We start from the raw sequence: 14682 nt of genomic DNA, 5'->3' as shown, positions 1-14682 counted from the left end.
TTTTAAATGTCATTAAATTATACAAGAAGTATTGGTATCTCTTTCACTCTTATCAGAGTTTATCAATTATTAACTTTGGCATTATCAACATTTTGGGCCAAATATTCTTTTACGTCAGGAGCTGTCCTTCAAATTATAAAGAGAATATGGTTCCCAACCATCTATGCCCGGTATCAGAATCATGAAATTTGTGTGGTGATTCTTGAGGAAGGCCCTCTGCTAATAGTTCCCACCTTCTTAATTTTATATATATACTCATTCCAAAAGAATGTTGAAAATAATTAGACTTGTATAGGTAGTAGAGCAGAACAGTTTAAATAAGACCGGGTCTCTATTCTGTTGTGCTTAATGTGTAATAAAGTGAAATATTACTTTTAATCAAAGTTTAAGAATTACCTCACAGCAGAAATTAATTTCAAAATTATATCCTGATAGATATAGGCTCTGGTAGGATCTTTTCTGCAAGGCCTGATCCCAAGACTTTTCTTTTTTTTTAAGATTTTATTTATTTATTTGAAAAAGAGAGACACAGTGAGAGAGAGGGAACACAAGCAGGGGGAGTGGGCGATGGAGAAGCAGGCTTCCCGCTGAGCAGGGAGCCTGATGCGGGGCTTGATCCCAGGATCCCGGGATCATGACTCGAGCCGAAGGCAGACGCCCAACGACTGAGCCACACAGGTGCCCCCCAAGACTTTTCTATTTGCAAAGGCTAATCATGTAAATGATGAAAGCAGTATAGATTTCCCATAATTTTATGGTTTATCTTCATTTATGTCATTTATAGAAAATTGACACCTAATTTTAGGTGGGACATTTTAATGAACAGACAAAAAATAAACAAGTAGTTCCATACCACCTCCATATAAGGCCATTCTCTCTCCTCTTCTCTGTCTCTCTCTTTCTCTGTCTCTCTCTGTCTCTCTGTCTCTCTCCCTTTATACATGTATGTATATGTATACAGTTAGGTGGTAGAAAGAAGTTAGAAGTAGACTGAAAAATGAGCGAAGATAATCTAGAAGGTAAAAAAAATGGAAGCAATATGACATAGTGAGGGGGACTTGACAGACATTTCAAAGATAATTTTAGTATAATTTCTAACTAGTTGTATGACTGGGTAAAGCTTCATAAATATTTTTTGAAAAAATAAAAAGAATAACTGAACAGTCAGAGTCTCATTTTCCTTTTGTAGAAAGAAAAGAATTATATATACTCTTCATATCACTCAAGAAACTTACAAATATTAAGTGAACTAATGAGGTCAGAGGTACATTATTTGTAAAGATCAAATAAGATGTGTATTGTAAATACCCTGATTTCCCATTAAAATTTTCAAAAATTTCTAAAATGATAACAATTGTTAATAGCATTGTAAAACATTAAGTCATAGCCTGGGCAAAATTTCAACTAAGTGCCTAGTCACTCCTTTTCATTTTCCAAATTATTATTATTTTATTTTATATGCAAATAATGAATCATGGAACACTACATCAAAAACTAATGAGATAATGTATGATGATTAACGTAATAAAATAAAATTTAAAAAATAAATAAAATAAAAAACGACATTCAGATCTATATAATGAAAGGAAGAGCATTTTCCAAATTATTTTAACAATACTTACTAAACATGGGGTCCAATTTTTCTATTTGAAGTTTTCCTCTACCAGTATAATTTTTTTGGCTTTTTGCATTTGACTTTGTCTTGGTAATATCAATAATAATTCCTGAATTCAATAAGTACTTTTTAGTGGTTAGAAATTATCATCATCTTTTGACGATCTTTTAGCAAGCTCATAGTACTTTTACATATATATCTGTGATTTTTCCTCATCTTTGTGAATAACAAAGCAAGTAAACAGAAAGTGAATGAAGTAAATTGTATGGAGAATTAATTTAGTGGGCATGTACAATTTTGCCTATAAACAGCTGGCTCAGGGCTAAGCTATTGGAGATTGGTTACCGGCTGTGATATGTTAGAGTCCTAGAAAGCTATGTATAAGTTTAAATTCATTAAGTTTAACACAATTTCCCCAAGTAACAAAAGAATCTTTCACGATGAAGCAACAGAATTAACAAAAAACCTTATATAAATGAAGTTGACTTATATATACAGGTAGTAAGCTATATATTTATTCTTAGTTCAATTTTTGAGAAAAAAAATTGTATCCAATCACATCAAAATATGTATTTTAAGAACAAAACACTAAAGTAATAGAAGATATGGATAAACTTTATAATAAAGTTTTTAAATGTGCAAGGGATGAACCAAATATCAAAAGGAAAACTGGAGTATTCTTTTAGAAAATGAAGTTACTTCTATCAAGTAAAAATTCACCTTATTTCAACTGCTTTGCATGTTCATGTTCTGGCATATTGGGTTTTCTTCAAGAGAAGCACTAATTTACTTTGTAGTGTGGAGAAACTTTATTAGTATTTACAAGTTCAATGCTGCCTTGTCTTATGAAACATGTTATTAACTGTTAACCCACACAACACCCCTTGTTAAATAGCTCATTATTATTATCTTCACTTTCCAGCTGAAAAAACACACCAAGAAAGGTCACAGAGTGAGTCAAGGCCAGGATTAGCAATGAAAAGCACCCAGTTGTTGGTGCTTTCCTTGGTCTACCTGGCCACACTAACTAGGTGAGATGGCCTGCCTGGATAGCCACAAAGAATGGGAGCTGACCCAGAGCTTGTATAACCAAACTCCTAATAAAGACAGCCTGTGTAGTCCTTGCCTTGGGACTTCATACAAGTTACCCTAAATTTGAATTGGTGGGGCCCTCACTAATATTCTTGACCCAGATCCTGAATGTTGCCCTTACTATTCCCTCACCTCATGTCACCATCACTACTGAAACCCTATGAGTTTACCTGTGGTTTGCTCTACTCTGAACCCATTTCTAAGGAGAGAAAAGTAAATAGTGCTGAGGGCATTTTACAACCTAGGTGATATTTCTGGAGGAACTGCAATCTGTATTAATTCTCTTAAAAAATGAGACCAAATTTATAATCTTTGTGGGTTTTTTTATCTAAATGTTTGAGAAAAATAAATGCACATATAATAAAAACTAACTGAAATTCTAGAGAGTGGCTGGGGTAGAAGCAAGAGATACAGTATATTTTATGAAATACTGACAATGAAAAATAGACAGTGAAGACATGAATTTTCTAAATAATTAACTTACTACTGTTAAGTTTTTCACATTAGCAAGCACTTTAACCTTAAAAAGAAGTATGATCAAGGAAAATAGAAAAGAACTCTTAAAACCAACTAATAGCAAACAAAAACACTGGGGCTTTATTGGAACTACACAGCTTTTACGGTTTTTGAAATGTAGAGGACATGGGTTATCAATAATGTTTATCAAAAACATATTCTTATTTTAATTAATCTAATATCTCACTAGGAAATAAATACAATTGATCAAAGAGGCATATAAAGGTTTACCTATTGGTAAAATATCCTACTAATATTATATAGTATTTAATATATTTGATGTAACTGATGAAATTTATAAAATGTTTTGCTTTGTATAATGAAATACAGTCCTAAGTTATTTTTTCTTTAATTTAAATGAAATGAGAAAAACATTTCCCAGGATGGGGGAAAATAATAAAATATGTTTAAGCTGACAGGATAAAACAAAATAGAACTTCAGATTATCCCATTATTTACTAAAGCAACTGAATATATTATTGGTTTTCATACTAAAAAATCACATTTCAAAATCTAGCCCAGATGACTTCACTATTGAATTCTTCCACACATTTAGGAAGAAATAATAATTCTACACAACACTTTCACCGAAGAGAAAAACAAGGAACAGTCTCCAGCTCACCTTATGGGATCAGCCCAGTCTTTACTCTAAAATTTTAAAAGGGCATAACGAGGAAGGAAAATTACAGACAAATTTCTTTGGAAAACATAGTTGAAAATTTCTAAATGAAATATGAGCAAATAAAACCATAAAACAGACAATATTACAACATTAAGTAAGGTTTATTTTAGATCTAAAGAGAAGTTTAACATCATTCAGAAAGCAATCCATCTAATTCATCACACTGACAGAATAAAGGGTAAATGGCGTAATTATAGCAATAGATACAGGAAAAGCTTTTGATAAAAGTCAATATTCTCCCATGATAAAAACTTTTAGCAAACTAAAAATAGAGGAGAATCTTCTTAATCTGGTAAGGGATATCTACAAATATCTACATAATACATTATATTTAATTAAGACATATCAAAAATTTCCCATCAAGACTGGGAACAAGAAAGTCTGATAACATCTCTTTTATTTAATTTTGCACTGGATGCCCTAGCCTGTGCAATAATATTATCAAAAGAAATAAAAATTATAAAGTTTGGAAAAGAATAAATAAATGGACACTGTTTGCAAGTGGTATTATCATGTATACAAAATATCCAGAAGCATTCATAAACTGTTAGAATCAATAAGTAAATTTAACATGAAAATAAAAATTTTTTTAGAAGATAAAAATTTTAAAAGAAGGTATTAATTTTAGCATCAAGCACATAAAATTCTTATATATTTAATAAAAATTGTGCAAAATCTTTGCACATAAAATTATAAAATATTACTTAGAAAAATTAAAGGAGAGGTAAATAAATGAAAGAATTTATTAAAGATTGTAAATATATTCTTTCCCAAATTACACAGATTAATTAAATAGGTTCAATTCAATCCCAATTAAAGTCAAAATTTTATTTTATAGACATTAATAAGTTTATTTTAAAATTCAAATCAAAATGCAAAAAGGTCAAGATGAGGCAAGGCGATCTTAAATGAAAATAGTCAGAGGGACCATGAGAGACTATGGACTCTGAGAAACAAACAGGGTTCTAGAGGAGATGGGGTTGGGGGGATGGGTTAGCCTGGTGATGGGTATTAAAGAGGGCACGTTCTGCGTGGAGCACTGGGTGTTATACGCAAACAATGAATCATGGAACACTATATCAAAAACTAATGATGTACTGTATGGTAATTAACATAACATAATAAAATAAAATTTAACAGTAAAAAAAAAGAAAACAAAGAGTATTTACATTACCATACACCAAGACTTACCAAGAGATCATAATAAGGAAGATTTTATGATATTGACACAAGAATAGAAAATCTGGCCCATGGCATATAATAAAGCATCCAGAAAACAGAATCATATAAACAGCCACAGACTTATGATAGAGGTGACATTGCTTTGCAGTGGGGGAAAATTAGGTTAATAAATCTTAATCTTTATGTCCTAAATACACCAAAATTGATTCCAGATGAAGTGTAGATCTAAATGTAAAGTACAAAACAATAAAGGTTGTAGGAGATAATATACGTGAATGTTTTCATGACCAAAATAACAGCTTTCTTAATGAGGAAACAAAAGGCATTGCTAAAGATAACACTAATAATTTGTGCCTATTTATCAAAATACTCCATGAAGACAGTTTAAAAGGCAGAATGAGAAAAAAACATATATATATATGTATATATATGATACACACATATACACACACAGAGACACATACATACATAATTATATACAATGTTCAGGAAAAATAAACAAACTACATAAAAAACTTCTACAACTCAAGAAACATAGATAGATGACCCCACAGAAAATAGTAGGCAAAACATCTGGACAGGCATTTCACAAAGAGGCTATCCAATGGCTAATAAACACATGTAAAAGTTATCAACACCATTAGCCATCAAGTGCATACAAATTAAAACCACAATGTGACAAATATGTCTAAGATCTACAAGAGGAAAACTATTAATTTCTGATGAATGAAATCAAATAAGAACTAAATAAATGGAAAGGTATTCCATGACCATGAATAGGAAGGAAGACTCAGTATTGTCAACGTATCAGTGGTTCTTGATCTACAGATTCAGTACAATCCCAATCAAAATCTCAGCAAGGTATTTTGTGGATGTTGACAAACTGATTCTAAAGTTTAGATGGATAAGCAGAAGAACCAGAAGAGTTAGTGTAATATTGAAGAACAACGCCAGGGGATTCACAGTACCTGAATTTGAGACTTACTGTAAAACTACAGTAATCAAGACAACGTGATATTAGTGAAAAAATAGAGAAGTACATCAATGGAACCAAATAGCAAAACCAGAAATAGACCCATGCAAACACAGTCAATTGATTTTTGGCAAAGGAGCAAAGGCAATAAAATAGATCACAGATAGTCTTTTCAATAAATGTTATGGAACAACTGGACATACACATGTTGATGAATAATGAATCTAGATTCATCAAAAAAAAAAGCATCTAGATAATCTAGACAGACTTTGTGCCCTTCACAAAAATTAACTCAAACTGGATCATAAAATTCAAAACAATAAAACTCCTAGAGGATAACATAGGAGAAAAGCTAGATGACCTTAGATATGATGATGACTTTTTAGATATAACACCAAAGGCACAATCCATAAAAGAAATAATTGATAAGCTGGACTTCATTAAAATTAAAACTTCTGTGAAAGGCCATGTCAAGAGAATAAGAATACAAGCCCACAGACTGGGAGAAAATATTTGCAAAAACAGATCTGATAAAGGCCTGTTATCCAAACTATACAAAGAAGTTATTTTTTTTTATTTTTTAAGATTTATTTATTTATTTGAGACAGAAAGAGAGAGTGCCTGCACATGAGTGGGGGGAGGGGCAGAGGGAGAAAGAATCCTCAACCAGACTCCCCACTGAGCACAGAGCAGGTCTTGATCCCAGGACCCCAAGATCATGACCTGAGCTGAAATCAAGAGTCGACACTTAACCAACTGAGCCACCCAGGCACCCCTAAAATATACAAAGAACTCTTAAAACCCAACAATAAGAAAATGAACTACTGATTTTAAAATGGGCCATATGATTGCATTTCTTATTAATTGGCTTATATAATTGGATGCTCCCATGTTAGGGACATAGATATTTACAATTGTTAGATCTTCTTGTTGGATAGACCCTTTAAGTAGGATATAGTGTCCTTCCTCATCTCTTATTATAGTCTTTGGTTTAAAATCTAATTTGTCTGATATAAGGATAGCCACCTCAGCTTTCTTTTGCTGCCCATTAGCATGGTAAATGGTTTTCCACCCCCTCACTTTCAATCTGGGGGTGTCTTTGGGTCTAAGATGAGTCTCTTGCAGACAGCATATCAATGGGTCTTGTTTTTTAATCCAATCTGATACCCTGTGTCTTTTGATTGGGGCATTTAGCCCATTTACATTCAGGATAACTACTGAAAGATATGTATTTAGTGCCATTGTATTGCCTGTAAGGTGACTGTTACTGTATATTGTCTCTGTTCCTTTCTGGTCTATGTTGCTTTTAGGCTCTCTCTTTGCTTAGAGGACCCCTTTCAATATTTCTCGTAGGGCTGGTTTCGTGTTTGCAAATTCCTTTAGTTTTTGTTTGTCCTGGAAGCTTTTTATCGCTCCTTCTATTTTCAGTGACAGCCTCGCTGGATACAGTATTCTTGGCTGCATATTTTTCTCATTTAGTGCTCTGAAGATATCATGCCAGTCCTTTCTGGCCTGCCAGGTCTCTGTGGATAGGTCTGTTGCCAATCTAATGTTTCTACCATTGTAGGTTACAAAACTCTTCTCCCGAGCTACTTTCAGTATTTTCTCTTTGTCTCTGAGACTCGTAAGTTTTACTATTAGATGTCAGGGTGTTGACCTATTTTTATTGATTTTGAGAGGGGTTCTCTGTGCCTCCTGGATTTTGATGCCTGTTTCCTTCCCCAAATTAGGGAAGTTCTCTGCTATAATTTGCTCCAATATACCTTCGGCCCCCCTCTCTCTTTCTTCTTCTTCTGGGATCCCAATTATTCTAATATTGTTTTGTCTTATGGTATCACTTATCTCTTGAATTCTGCCCTCATGATCCAGTAGCTGTTTCTCTCTCTTTTTCTCAGCTTCTTTATTTTCCATCATTTGGTCTTCTATATCACTAATTCTCTCTTCTGACTCATTTATCCTAGCAGTTAGAGTTTCCATTTTTGATTGCACCTCATTAATAGCCTTTTTGATTTCGATTGGTTAGATTTTAGTTCTTTTATTTCTCCAGAAAGGGTTTCTCTAATATCTTCCATGCTTTTTTCAAGCCCAGCTAGTATCTTTAAAACCATCATTCTGAACTCTAGTTTTGACATCTTACTAATAATGTCTGTATTGATTAGGTCCCTGGCAGTCAGTACTGCCTCTTGTTCTTTTTTTTTTGAGGCGATTTTTTCCATTTTGTCATTTTGTCCAGAGGAGAATAGATGAATGAGAGAACAAAATGCTAACAGGGTAACAACGACCCCAGAAAAATATACACTAAACAAATCAGAAGAGACCTGAAACTGGGGTAAAAGAAAGAAAAAGAAAGAAAAAAAAAAAAAGAAAATAAAAAGATTTAAAAAAATAGAATATGATCAAATATGATCAGGCTGGTGCATAGATCAGTGTCACACACTAGATTTTGGGCTTATTTTGGCCTATTAGAAGAAAGTGCCTCCCAAAATGGGGTGATAGACACTGGGGAGCGTATGTGCTATGGTGAGTGCTGTGAATTGTGTAAGACTGTTGAATCACAGACCTGTACCTCTGAAACAAATAATACATTATATGTTTAAAAAAAAAAGAAGATAGCAGGAAGGGAAAAATGAAGGGGGGGAAATCAGAGGGGGAGACGAACCATGAGAGACTATGGACTCTGAGAAACAAACTGAGGGTTCTAGAGAGGAGGGGGGTGGGGGCGATGGGTTAGCCTGGTGATGGGTATTAAAGAGGGCACATATTGAATGGAGCACTGGGTGTTATATGCAAACAATGAATCATGGAACACTACATCAAAAACTAATGATGTAATGTATGGTGATTAACATAATAAAATAAAATAAAATGGGCCAAAGATCTAAACAGACATTTCTCCAAAAAAATATGCAGAGAGTAAGTAAGCATATGAAAAGATATTCTACATCATATGTCACCAAAAAAATACAACTTAAAGTAACAGTGAGATGTTACTACATAGGTATTAGAACGGACAAAATTTGGAACACTGACAACACCAAATGTTGGCAAGAATGTGGAACAATGGGAACTTTTATACATTGCTAGTGAAAATGCAAAATGGTACAGACAATTTAGAACACAGTTTGGTGACTTCATACAAAACTAACATATTCTTACCATTGATCCAGCAGTAACTCTCCTCAGTAATTACCTAAAGGAGTTGAGAACATGTCCACACAAAAAAACCTGCACACAGATGTTTACAGAAGCTTTATCCAGAATTGCCAAAATTTGAAAGCAACCAATATTTCCCTCAGGGGGTGAACGAATTAATAAACTGGAATACAATAGAAAATTATAGAATTCTAGATTCCAAACAATAGAATATTATTCAGTTCTAACAAGAAATGAGCTATCAAGCAATGAACAGACACGGACGAACCTTAAATGAATACTGTTAAGTCAAAGAAGCCAGTGTGAAAAGGCTACACACTCTATAATTCCAACTATTTAACATTCTGGAAAGAAAAAATTGTGGAAACAGGAAAAAGATAATTGGATCATTGTGGGCAGGGGATGGGATAAATGGAGCACAGAGGATTTTTAGGGCAGTGAAAATTCCCTGTATCATATTATAATGATGGATACATGTCATTACACATTTGTCCAAACCCACAGAACATACAACAGGAAGACTGAATCTTAATGTAAACTATGGTCTTTGGGTGATTATGATGTATCAATGCAGGTCTTCGATACTAATAAAGGTACCACTGGTGTGGAATGTTGATAATGGGGGAGGATGCATGGATGGGGGGAGGGGACAAATGGGAAATCTCTGTACCTTCCTCTTGGTTTATTATGAACCTAAAACTGCTCTAAACAAATTAAAGGCTTTAAAAAAAATTACATAAAACACACACACACACACACACACACACACACACACACACACACAATGACACCACTATACATCTGCCAGAAATGCTGGGGGGCAAGTACTGCCAGTGAGAATATGAGTAAGTACAATGTTTCTGGAAAGCTGTCTAGCAGTATATCTCCTAAAGCAAAACATATCAATATCTTATGACACAACAAATACACTATTGGATATTGCAAATGTGAACATATATGTTCACTTAAAGACAAGTCAAAAAATTAACAATTTCATTATTTGACATAGTGAAATTCTGGAAGCAACCTAAATATCCATGAATAGAAGAACGTACATAATTTTAGAATATTGATATTCTAAATGGAATACTGCATGACAATGAGAATGAGCAATCTATTTCTATAAGCAACAACATGAATAGTCTCACAGACATAGCACTGAGTAAAAGAAAACAGACATATACACAAAAATACTATACGATTACATTTATATAAATGTCCCCAATAGGCAAAACCAATCTGTGTGATAGAAGTCATAACAGAGTTCTCTTTGGGGATGTGGGAGGAGCCAAGTCAATGTGAGTTGGCCAAGCAGAATAATATTGGTGATGTTCGGCCAGATCTAAGGATGGAATGGTGGTGGTGGCTAGGAGAGTATAAGGGAAGCTTCTAATAATATTGTATATCTTGATCTGGGAGGTAATTACAAAGGTGTGATTAATAGATAAAAATAATTGAAATGTACTCTTAAGATCATATATCTATATTTGTTATGCATTATACATTCTTAGAAAATTAAATAAAAAGCAGAGATCACTTCAAAGACAAAGGGTATAAAAATTTTTCTTTTTTTTCATAATTGTATAACAATGACTAAATGCAAGTAACAAATCCAAGCTAAATAGATCAAGATAAGGCTAAGAGGAAAAAACACTGCTTAATCCCGCAACCAAAATTCAACAATTTCTATTATTTGCCAATAGATATTTTCTCATTAAGCAGCCATTGTTCATAGATGTCAATTGTTTTCAGATGAGATAAATATTTCCTTCTGTAGGTGTATATTGCCTTTCTTAAATCCAGGCACTACTGCACAAATAAATTCTCGTCATAAAGGAGATCAGTTCAGCCAACATACCACCACTACTAAAATATAAATCCAAAGTACACATTTCTCTTGCCATGAACCAAATTCAAAATGTTCACGTTATCTGTAGTGAAGCCTGAGTATGTTTTATTCCCTTCTTGATTCAAAACACCAGAGAGATCCTTCATGCCAGCTGGTTAAAGCAGAAGCCAAACAGAAATGAAACAGCAAATTATAAAGCCACCAGTGCTGCCTCCCACTTAAACACCCTGCCCTGTTATCAAATGTCATACTGGTCCTCATTCCAGCATCCTCCCCTTGGATTGGCGACCTAGCATTTTAGTTTTAAACACTCTATCCATAATAATAATAAAACAAACCAGGTTTCCTAAATCTACTCCCTAGATGCAGGCACAGACACTCTTCAGCTTTGCATACTATTACTCATGTCGTGAGATAACTTTATTATGGTTACTCTGATTATTAATACTTTCCTGGCTAATCAGTGTCTTTGAGGCCCCTGCACATTTAGCCACAGCCATTCTATTTCAGTCCCTTACCCACCCCATTCCTTTAGCAAATTTAGGATGAAAGACAAACAGACCAGGTCCTAGGGGCATTATCACTACTCATGCTGCTCTGAGCACCCTGAGACTCAGGTCATACACACACCCCGTGACAGCTTCATTATCATGGGTTAAAGAGGTAATATGTGTTCCTAAAGAGAAGCGTATTCATTCATTCATACTGGAGTTAGGGCATAAGAAATTTCCCTTTTATTTCAGTTTACTATTTCATATTGTTGAGGCATAATGTATATAACAGGACCTGCTCATATAAGACATATATTGTCTTTGTCTGTCAAAAATAATTCAATAAATACAATCCCATATTCTAGCATCAACTGAAAGAATTACAAAATCTTAGCACTGAACAAGATTAATCAAATTATAAAACAAATTTATAGATGAAAACATGACTAGGAAAGATCCATGACTTGCTCAAGATCACACCACTACTCATTTGGTATTAAGTAATCTGCTTATATTTCATTACTGTGTGACAGAGGTAAATAGAGAAACAAATGGAGTAATTTTCTAGCCTCTGGAAAACTGGGTAGTAGAATATTCTCAAAAATGTGTTACTGATGGGGGTGCATAGTAACAATTTTTGAGACAACTGACTTAGGTAGGCTACACTCCTTTGCTAGCATGATATTTAGTAGGATATATTTCATTTATATATGTATTATATATGTATATACATGTATTATGTATTAGATATGCACACACATAATATATGTATATATATGCTATATGTGTATCATGCATGTACATATATTACCACTTTTTGAGAACTGAAAACTCAAAATCCTCAGAAATTTAAGAAAGCATGTGATTGTAGACTATAACTTCTTAAGCCAAGACAAGACTTTAAGAGATCTCAGAAGTTGAAAGGGTCTACGAACCAGCTGATATTTGTAAAGTATTTGTATATGCATATATGTGTATATTTCAGCATGTCTGGAATATGTGTTTATAGCTTTTACTAGATTCTCAAAGGGTCTATCACTAAGAACAGTTTAAGCATCAGTGTTCTATACTCAATTTTGTATTATTTGTTCAGGGTCACTCAACCAAAAGAACTGCTTTCCTTTGAACCTCTTAATAGAATGAATAATCCATATTTTGTACCCTTTAGTGTTAACCTAGTCACATCTAAAATCTGGAGAGTGTGAGTTAGGTCAAGCCCTAATCAAGTTTGATTTTCATAACATGAATATTCCAAACTTAACGGATCAGTTTTACTGAGTCCAATAGAATTCCTTCAAAAGTGGCAGCACACAACCAAACTCGCACACTGTCTTTCAGGATCCCAAATCAATTCACGCAATGACTGCCAAATGGTGTATTTCAATAACTATATCACATTGGCACTATTATATAAATTCCTGTAAGGAACAGACTGAGGGATCCCAATTACCAAGGGAAATTGGTTGCTGGTATGGTACAAGCAAGGAGGACTATGTTTGGAACCCAGGAGATTTTCTGAGGTTCTTTTTAGTACTTCCATGCCAACAGTAAAGACTAATGGAAAAATACAGGAACCAGAAAAGGCAGCTTGAGGATTCAGAACTTTCAGGAAAGAAAGATTTGGATCTACATCACCAGTTCCAAGAAACTATGATCCTACCTTACATTCTTTTAAGGTCCCATGAGAATCTATAAGAGCTTTAAATGCTACCAAACTGGAACGGGTATTTGCAAAACCATTCCTTGCTTCCCTGGATGGTCACCGAGATGATGTCAATGCTTGGCAATGCATCCAAAGAGCCTGGCTATGGTCCTTTCTGGAGCATATGATGGAGAGGTTAGAATTTGGAACTTGACAAATGAAAATTATCTGTACAGTACAAACACATGAGGGTTTTATACAAAGAATATGTACTCATTCATGTGGGACATTTTTTTTTTTTTACCATTGGTGATGACAAAACTGTGAAGTAGTGGAAAATGGATGGAGAAGAGGAGGAACCAACCAATCCATACAATATTAGGAAAGGGAGTATATACAGGAATTGATCATCACTGGAAAGAAGCTGTTTTTGCAACATGTGAACATCAAGTAGACATTTGGGATGAACAAAGAAACAATCCTATATGTTGTATGACCTGGGGATTCAACAGTATAAATAGTGTTAAATTTAACCCAATTGAGACATTTTTCTTGGGAAGTTGTGCTTCTGACAGGAATATAGTGCTTCATGATATGAGGCAAGCTACTCCTCTAAAAAAGGTCATCTTAGAGATGAGAACAAATACAATTTGTTGGAACCTTATAGAAGCTTTCATTTTTACTGCAGCAAATGAAGTTACAACTTACATACTTTTGATACACATGCACTGCACACTCTTGTAACTGTACATGTGATCTGTGGTGCTTGATGTGGATCACTTTCCCACTAGGAAAGAGTTTGTGTCTCTTAGTTTTTATAAAGCTATTTGAATCTTTCCTGTGGACAAAAATAGAAGCAGGGAAGTCTATCACACAAAAAGAATGCAACATGTTATCTGGGAAAAATGGACTTCTAACAGCAAATATATTATGTGTGGGTCTGATGAAATGAACATTGGGTCATGGAGAGCTAATGCTTCCGAAAAATTGGGTATACTTACATCACGAGAAAGAGCAGCCAAAGATTATAACCAGAAATTGAAGGAGAAATTTCAACATCATCCTCATATAAAATGCATTGCTTGTCACCAATATCTATCAAAATCTATCTACAGCCAGATCCAGGAAGAGCATATCATGAAAGAAACTCTTCAATGAAAGGAAGTGAATCATCTCAAACACAGAAAGCCTGGATCTGTGTAGATGGTGTCAGAAAAGAAGAAATACATAGTGGCAGTTGTGAAATAACACTTGGTATTCCTACCAGTCCTGACATATAATTATTTGTTACATTTTTATTTGCAAACTCAGTAAATAAAAATACTGGCTCTAGAATAATAAATTCAGCTACATGTGTAGAACACTACCCTGAAATTTTATCCTGAAAGGTGGTCTGGTTGATAAGACTATCCAATATATTATCCTTGATCTGCTTTCTTATTTCATTGAGGAATACAGCATTTGCCAACTTACCTACTTTTACTGTT

General features: G+C 34.0%; 1 pseudogene; it reads left to right on the top strand.

Annotated features, from left to right (window-relative positions):
* The first annotated feature begins 4087 nt into the window (after positions 1 to 4087).
* LOC112822945 (DDB1- and CUL4-associated factor 13 pseudogene) lies at positions 4088 to 14443 on the top strand (annotated as a pseudogene).
* Positions 14444 to 14682: the final 239 nt, after the last annotated feature.

Source organism: Callorhinus ursinus, unplaced genomic scaffold (assembly GCF_003265705.2).
Source record: "Callorhinus ursinus isolate GAN/ISIS: 27379988/994484 unplaced genomic scaffold, GSC_fseal_2.0 scaffold5, whole genome shotgun sequence".
Lineage (NCBI taxonomy): Eukaryota > Metazoa > Chordata > Mammalia > Carnivora > Otariidae > Callorhinus > Callorhinus ursinus.
Note: the sequence above shows the minus strand (reverse complement) of the source record. Positions and strands in the feature narration are given on the sequence as shown.